The 9,213-nt window shown below is 32.5% G+C and overlaps 1 protein-coding gene across 1 annotated transcript in view; it reads left to right on the forward strand.

Moving 5' to 3' along the window:
* The window catches only part of LOC106684287 (Vesicular glutamate transporter), a 137,003-nt gene that overhangs the window by 44,846 nt on the left and 82,944 nt on the right, over positions 1-9,213 (forward strand). The window lies entirely within an intron of this gene.

Raw genomic sequence — 9,213 nt, forward strand, 5'->3', positions numbered from 1 at the left:
AAAAATATTCAGTATGCTGTATCATTGCTAGTGAGGCTCTTTTTTTTCTTTATTTAGAATAGAATTATAATTAACAGTATAATTAATAATAACTACATCTGTCTACCGTCTTTATCAACATCTTCATCAAGTACACCCACCAGCTAATCAACCTATAGTCACCTCTACATATCAAGTATTTCACCACTGCTACATTCACATTGGATTTTCTTTCTTATATATTTATAATAATAGTCTCTTTAAATTTTATTAATTTATTTCACCAAGTAACTCGTAGTTTATCATTACGTTTTTAATGTTTATCTTCCAAGAGCTTTTAGATGAGGTTTTTTATTTGTAGAGTTTTGTATCCAATTCAATAGTTACTGTTTTTTTTTATTTATTTCATTTAGTTCTAATTATTTCAATTGCTCTTTTAAAAAATATTTCATGTGTTTTGTTCTATTCATGATTTATAATTTTCATTTTATTATTACCTTTCTTTTATCAAATATTGTTTGTTTACCTTGGAATTTTTGTCTTTTTGTTTATTGTCCAATAAATACATTTTAATTTTCTATTCTATTCCTCATTGATCTACTAACCTACACAGTGTTTAGACGCCCAAAATATGCATCCATGAAATCCAACTTAATCTGCGAATAGTTCAAGGGCGTCTACAAATAACATATATCTTATATGTTTAAAATGTATTAAAAACATATTGTTCTAAATTTTAATTAACTGAGGTTTGTATGAGAACTTCCTGAGCAATATGGTTAAAAATATATATATTACTAGAAAATGCTTAATTTCTAAATAATGCACAACAAATGAAGTGGGTTGCTTCATTCTCGGCACACTTATGGGAGATATTTTTATTAAATGTATTCTAGAACAATTAAAGTATTCCTCTACCTCCCCGTTCTAATAATCCACTAGCGTAAGCCAACCAAGTTACAACCTTCATTGGACCCCTCACCTAACCTTATACTGCCAAAAGGCAATCCAAGGTATCCTTAACACCCAGCTATACATATAGCATACCTCCTATAAGTACGCACCAAATACCCACTAAAATCATTACAGGAGGGTAATCCTCTAAGCAGTTCGTTATCCTAATTCATATTTTTTTAAAAAGTTGGAATTAATAAATTACTAAATTTATCATTTATAATAATTAATTTTAACTCCAAACGTAATCGATATTTTAAGTGACCAACTGAGTTCGATGAGGTTTCAAACAAGTCTTCGAAGCTTTTTCCAGGACCGGAGATGCTGGAAGAAGGGTCTTCTGTTTACCCCCAGAGCTAACAGAGCGAAGGAAGACAAGACAATGGACCGGTGCCTCTAATGGAGGGAGGAACCCGAAACCCAATTAGCTAGAGACATTTTTCAAGGGTATTAGGAAGCTTGGGCTAATGAAGACAGATGGCACAGCTCTTTGTTAATAACTGATATCTTGTGGGGCGAACTGTTCGTTCTCAGTGGTGTCTTAGTAGGATTGTAATGTCTTCAGCAACTCCTATGTTATCAAAGAAGTAGTTTAAATCATAAAATTTAAAACATTGTCTTTATTGCGTTATAAAAATAGAAGCGAATCCCCTTGGTATTACAACAATGATTAAAATATGAATACATTCTCAAATGCACATACATCTGGTATTTTATTTTTATTCGGTTGGCTTTACAGACCTCGTAGATCATTGGTCATCAAATCCAGCCTTCTTCACGCCTGCCAGTCTTGGGCAACTGTTTTCCAGTTTGCTGCATGCAGATCTTTCGCATCTTTGTAGATCTGTCAATCCATCTGTTCTTTTTTTGCCTCGCATGTGGTCTCTTGCCAACTATACTAGTATTGATTGTTGTTTAGAGAAGTCCTGATGGATTGCTTCGAGCCACATATCTTAACACACATCTTATCTTCCTTATCTTCATATCGTGAGGTTTTGAGTGACCAGTCTCTGCAAGCACTGTTAGTTCTTCTCCACGTGTCAAGGTTCTACTCCCAAATCACTCCAGTAATTGTAAGTAGGATTTTCCTTTCAAATCTCTCTGCTTTCTACCTGTTAGAGCCCAGGTCAAAAAGAAATTTCGTCTAATCCCTTAGACAGTAACACAATTCACTGCATACTCATTTTTGAACAGAATTCATGAAAATAATTATTTAAGGTAAATAATCCACCACAATATTAGAACATAATTACTTACAGTGAAACTTCTGTAAATGGAAACCCCTCTTAGCGGACAATCATTTAAAGGTCCCTGCCAGCATTAACAGATTTAATGCAAATGAACCCCTATATTATGGTTCTCCTACAAGTTGGAGGTAGACACTTATATGACAGTTATGGTCATGAACTATTTATAGACAAACTCATAATTCTAGAACTAACTTTACGAGTTATTTTCATAATGAAAAAGTTGTATGTAAATATATATATTAACCAGCGTATAACTTCTTCTCTCTGTCAAGAATTAGTGAAATCTCAAAAAAACATTAAATATTTGAAGCTAACCATTACCTACAATGCCATGATAAAGCCAGCTCTGATACGGCTCCGATTCCTGGTCTGTAACAAACACATTAGAAAGCAGAATCGAGAGTTTTCAAAGGAAAGTTCTCCGTACGTAGAAGAAAAAATAACAGTGAACTGTTTGCAGACACTGGTCAGTCAATATCTCATGATAATTAGGCTAGGAGGTCAAGATGGGCGGGACGTGTGCCTCGAAGCGATCCATCAGGACGCCTCTACACAACGATGAATGCCAGTATAGTTGGCAAGAGATTACATGTGAGGCCAAAAACCAGAAGGATAGACATAATCAACAAAAATGTGAAAGGTATGAAGTCTGTAGGGTAAACGAAACAAGAAATGTAGTTACTTAAGTTCGAATTAATTGTTATGTTAAATTACAGAGAAAATACGCTGATATACTGTGAAAATAATTTATAAATTTTAATTCACACTATATAAGAACATTTAGCTACATCATTCCATTATATGAATCTACGTATTTCTATGAACCTTTGATCTTTTATTCAGAATTTTCCCTTCATGTACTTAAAAAATCTTTCTATTTATTTTTTTTTTAGCGAGTGTTGATAGTATGAAGAAACAATTCAGTTGCTCTGTTTTTTAAATTTAATTTTTTTTTTTAGATATGTCATAATTTTATTCTTGAGTAATATAGTTTTATCTGTTAAGTAAAGAAATATTTTTTTGTTAAAATTAATGAATTCCCAAGCCATCTTAACAAAGTTTAAAAAGTTCAGTAACTTTAATAGGTCTATGAAATTCCACTCCCAGTTACCTACAGTTAAAGAAGCAGTGGGAAACCCAACCACAACCCGAAGACTGAAGCCCAGGCTGCTGCAGAACATCCTATTATAAGTTCTATATTTATCATTTCGATTATTGTCAATCTAATTTTTTTTTTAATTTTATCTCTTTCTTAAATTAACTTTTTTTCTCATTATAAGTCAATTATTTATTTTGTTAAATCCATAAATGTCATTGTTTTTTATTATTAAATTTACTTTAACCTTTTATTGTTTTAACCTATTCATTTTATCTTAATTTTTTTATTTTATTGATAACATTGTATATAGTTAGGGGTGTCTTTTGTATTAGACGATACCTCCCTCCAATCAATTGTTAAAAAAAATAAAAAAAATAAAAAAAAAAAAAAAAAAAAGTACCTCTTACATTAACTATGTAAGGCCCACCAGGTCGATCTGGTATTAAATAAATAAATAAAATTTAAAAAATATTCAGTATGCTGTATCATTGCTAGTGATAGGCTGAATATAATGAATTTATTTTTTTGGAAGATAGTTGATTGACCGTGTGTAGTATATAAAAGGAAGATTATCCGGATGCGGTCAAAAGAACCTACTTAGTAATAAAACTATTATGACCCAACGTTTCGTCCCACTTTGTAGGGCTTCATCAAGGCTTTCTAAATGAAGGAAAGATAGAGAAACGTCATTCTCTAGTTTTCTATTCTCTACGGTGGCTGATAATAATTATTATTACTACTGGAGTTCTTCATTTTTTTTTTGCATTATAAGGAATTTAATCACCACACAGATTATAGTCAAATCATCGAGGGCAGATGTCTAACAAGATTATAATTCAGAGCCGTTTTGAAAGGAAAAATATATTCATACTCCTCAATAATAATTAGCCGACAATATTGTAATGCATGGACCCCCGGACACAGACAGTAACAGAGAGGGTAGTTAAGAAATGATGAATGAAGCGAGCGGAGGGAGACAATACTAATTACACTTAGGCCAGGGAGAGGTACTTATCTCGATTGCTCTCTTTATCACCTCTCATATTAGCCACACCTTTGTCTTCATTAGTTGTCTCGCTCTGCTCTGTCGGTAAGCCACCTCCTTCTCGGCTGACCAATAATAAAAAAAAAAAAGTCTTACACAATTGAGGATGAAACATTACCACTATACGAATTTTTAAAATACCAAAATCCAGAAAGACTTAATGGAAATAGATGATATGCAAGAGGGAATTACTATATTATTTTTAATTTTTTTTTTTGCTTTAATATTATTCAATGATGAGTTAATAGTTGAACGTGAATATATAAATGAGGAAAAAACAATTGGGGGTGCGGTCAGTAAAAAACAAAAATAAGTAAAAACGTATTTATTAGAGCCAACGTTTTGGCCAGAATTTCAAGCAATCATCAGGCCTAAGAACAAAAAACAAAGTAACAACCATAATGGATAAAAAAAAAAATTATACAATTATTAGAGAATCAGAAAATAACATTAAAGATATAGAAGTAAAGTTGAAGGACAATGTGTAGTCTAAGTATTATAAGAAGATTATAAGAGGAAAGAACAAAAAATATATGCGTTTTCTTTCCCAGTTTTTCATAATTTTATTTTAAATAATTTTTATATAATTACTTAATAGATTACCATATGAATTTTATTTTTTGTTCTTTCATTTTTCTTAATTTCAATATTACTTTTCATATAGTAATATTACAATTTATTGTAGTATATATATTGGGGAAAAATACTTATACGTTTTGTCTCCTACTTTTTCATAATTTTAATTTAAATAATTTTTAGTTTTTACATAAACTTACTAGATTTTATTCTTTAATTAAGAAAGATATTTTAATAATATTTTTCTCATATAGCCTTTTCTTCTTATAATACTTAGACAATATATTTTCTTTCAACACAAGATTATTATTATTATTTATTCATCTATATTGTTATTTATTTCCTAAAAATGGTGTAATTCCTTTTATTCATTATGGTTGCTATCATATTTTTTGTTATTAGCCCTGACGAAGGCTTGAAAATCTGGCCGAAACACTCAACCATCTTCTGTTGATCGTCTCCTTTAAAATGAAGAACGCTTAATACGCCCAAAACATACTAATAATAAATACTTAACGAACCCGAAGCCGATACAAAATCCACAAGATCAGTCTTTACGTAATACTCCCACCGACGCTTTGGTTTATCTCTCGGATTTTTATCCGTTGGTTTAGTGTTTATTAACATTTTAGGGATCCCCTCGTTACCAATCCCTACAACCTTGCACGCCCATCTTGTTCACCTTCTTATGTTAAAACTTGAATTATATTCAGTTGAAGTAATTCGGAGCCGTCCGTAGCTCAGGTGGTTGGGCGCAAGGGCTTGTCAATCTGAGGTCTGGCGCGTTTACTTTTTTCATTAAGTGGCGGTCCAACAAAATGATAAACTTGACCTCCCACATGGTTAGAATAGGTATCACCTATACATAAGCCCCCATATGTCAGAAATGACCAGGAACGGGGTCAAAAAAAAAAAAGTTCAAGCAATTCGGTGTAGCCAACCTTCTGAACCCTACCGTTAACAAATCCTTCATCGGTCAGGAAATTTTACTCAGTAAATATATTCATTCATTTTAAAAACTAATAATAATATAAAATAAAAAATAACTATTTCAATTATCAGTAATGTCTAAGAAATCATTAGTTGATTAAAAATAATCACGGAATTCAATTTACTGGACAATCCATGACTATTAAATATTTATTTTACATTAAAACCTCAATTTTTGCTATCTTATATTTTTGTGAACAGTGAAATACAAAAGGTTTATAATAAAACAATGAATTCCTAAAATAGGTTTATGAGGGAGTTAAGCGTATAGGTCGTAGCTTACAGGTGGGGGGGGGGTCGATAGGTAATGATGAAATAATTAAATGGAGATACTACTAATTAGATGGTAGAGGGATAAAAACAAGAAGCGAAGAGGATTTAATGAAGAGGTTTGGGGGTTGGGGGTTGGGGATGCGGTTTATGAGGTACAAGAGCAATATAACTATATTGTGGGGGCCCCCCTCTGTCTAAGGATGAATATTTCATCTTAGCAGAGGGACTCGACGACGATCATAATAAATTCCTCTCCTCATCTCCACCCAGAAGGGTGACTCTTCCTAGAAGCGTTCGTCTCCTAAGGTCCATTAACGTGTGTCATCAGCGGGTGACAATCATGTAGTTAAAAATTTATGAATGGAATATCAGGGGTCTGTTTCATAATAAAATATAATTAGTCTACAAATACAAGTATAGTCACCACAAACACAAGCACGAATTCTTTTTATTTCATTATGAGGACGACAATTAGTGATGTTATAGAAGTTAAAAAGTATAATTCAGCATTGTGTCCACACAAATATACTTTGGACCCACAGAAGCTTTGTGATGGAACGGCCCTGGAGGATTGTTTCCATTTTTTGACAAATTTCCCCGCGTATAATGAGAACCGAATCCGAGACTTGTCGAAGCTAAGCAATATTAGCCAAAATCAGTTGTATGAATTTCTGTCTGTACCCTTAGGATTGAACCTTAAACTGTTTTTTATATATGTAATCCTTTTGCTTAGAGCTGGACACCTATCGTCCCAATAGGAGGTATAGTTTTTTTTTTTAATATTATTAAATATGAACCTGTTTTTTATTTTACTGTTTTATTCTAACGAATGTGGGTAGCCCAGCTTGGGTATATTGCTTGTTATTAGTTTATATAAAAGATCTCTTAACTCACTTTCGTAAAATTACTACAATTAATTATTTATTTCACAGGCTAACTCTGACTGTTTGTACAGAGGTTGCCCCATAAACAAATAAATAAGTTATTATTATAATTCAGCATTGTACGAATCATTAAAACTGGATTATACTAGATAATACCAATCTTCGGTTATAATAACGCATTGAAGTATGCTGCAAGATTTTTAACAAAATAAGATATAGTTCCAATAGCTGTAGAAACTTGCCGTTAGCCAAGGTAAGTATGAGCTGAAAAAGTTTTCGGTAGGAATAATAATAGTTTTAAGAAAACAAAATAACCAAAATAGAATGAAAGGAGAACCCAAAATGAAAATGTTAGTAAATTTAAATTGCTTTGTGAATAAGAGAAAAAAAATTGGCGAAAAAGAGAACGCATAAAAAACAAAACACAGTCCAACAAAAAGTTTCTATTTTTTAAATGGAATATGGTCCGGGTGCGGTAAAAAAAACTCAAATAGTAAATAATTATACTATTTTATTGAGCCAACGTTTCGCCCCACAGCCCCAACGTTTCAGCCCACGTTGGAGGGCTTCATCAGGGCTGTTTTGCCGGGACTCAAAGTCAGAGTGGAGTCAAGAGTCACTCTCACTCTGACTTTGAGTCCCGGCAAAACAGCACTGACGAAGCCCTGTAACGTGGGGCGAAACGTTGCCTCAGTAAACATAGTATAATCATTTACTATTTGAATTTTTTTGACAGCACCCGGACCATATTCCATTCATCTATACACACGGTCAATCAATAATCTTCCAGTTTTTATTTTTTTTTAAAGAGACGTATTCCAAAGATAATACCGTAGACCAGAGCTACTATGGGATTCATCTACACTGTCCTGAAGCTAGAAGGATTGCCAAAACGTAACCCTAGACTATGGAACCCGGACTTAGATCAAGGGTGAGGCTAGAAAAAATGAATCTTTAATATTGATGAACTTTCTGACTATGTTCGCAGTCCCGGGCAACACAGCTTTCAGCATTAGTTCCAGAATATTCAACGACAGATCCAGGTCCTTAATGTTCTCCAGTGTCGTCTCCGGAATCAGACCATTGGTTGAGATAATCAACAGTAGCACCCTGACTTTCTCAAGCTTATACAATTGTTTCAATCCCTCTCCTAGATCCTGATATTTCCGAATCTTTTCGGCTACCATACTGTGAGGTTGTCATCCAATGATACGATTATTTCCATGATACTTACATATTTTCCTCTCGTAGAGATTTGCAAAATATCGGTTATTATGAGGAATTGTGTGATCGGTAATTAAGGCCTGGTCCCAATAGACCTTGACATCCCGACTATCAACGATCGCTTGTTAGTACAACAGCCTGGAAGAAAAAAGGCAGTTATCCCAATTTTTGATTACTTCAATGAAAACTATGTATAATTACTAGTCGGAATTGATGAGTCTGCCAAGCATAGATAGGGGGAATAAAAAATGGCGGCTGTTTGAAAACCTTAAAAAAAACACTAATTTTTTATTCGGATCTCTATATCTTAAAAACTACCAACAACACTAGAAATCTAAGCGAACGTTATTTAAAGAAGAGTAAGCTGAAATATTAGCCCTAAAAGAGCTATTTACGTCCAATAGTTCTCGAGATAATAGCTCTTTAAAAAGCAAAATTTCTTTAAAATATTCTGAAAGATTAGTAGTTAGCTAATTTACTTTGAGAAATCTATATCTCAGGAACTATGAGACGTACAGATGTTAATTAGCACGAAAATTAAAGCTAGTTTAATAGACTATAAACAAGTCTATGACCTTTACATTTGTAGAAATAGTAGTGTTCATGATATTTGCTAAAATAAATTGATTTATAGTTGTTCAGACAATAAGTTTGATTTATGAAAAACTTCATTTCAGAAACCATTAGACATACAGATGTTTGCCAGCGCTCAAATTAAAGCTAGTTAAATTCACTAAGAAATAGTAAATTATGATTACCTTTGTAGGAGTAGTAGTTTTTTTGATATTTGACAAAATAAACTCACAAAATGTTAATTTCTAGTTGTTCGTATAAAATGTTGGATTTTTGAAAAAATATATCTAAAGGAAATTTAACTTGCTATAAAGTAGTTTATGACACTTAGCTTCGTAGGAGTAGTAGTTTTTATGATATTCATGT

The sequence above is a fragment of the Halyomorpha halys genome, unplaced genomic scaffold, assembly GCF_000696795.3.
Source record: "Halyomorpha halys isolate HHAL.00 unplaced genomic scaffold, Hhal_1.1 Scaffold567.1, whole genome shotgun sequence".
Taxonomy (NCBI): domain Eukaryota; kingdom Metazoa; phylum Arthropoda; class Insecta; order Hemiptera; family Pentatomidae; genus Halyomorpha; species Halyomorpha halys.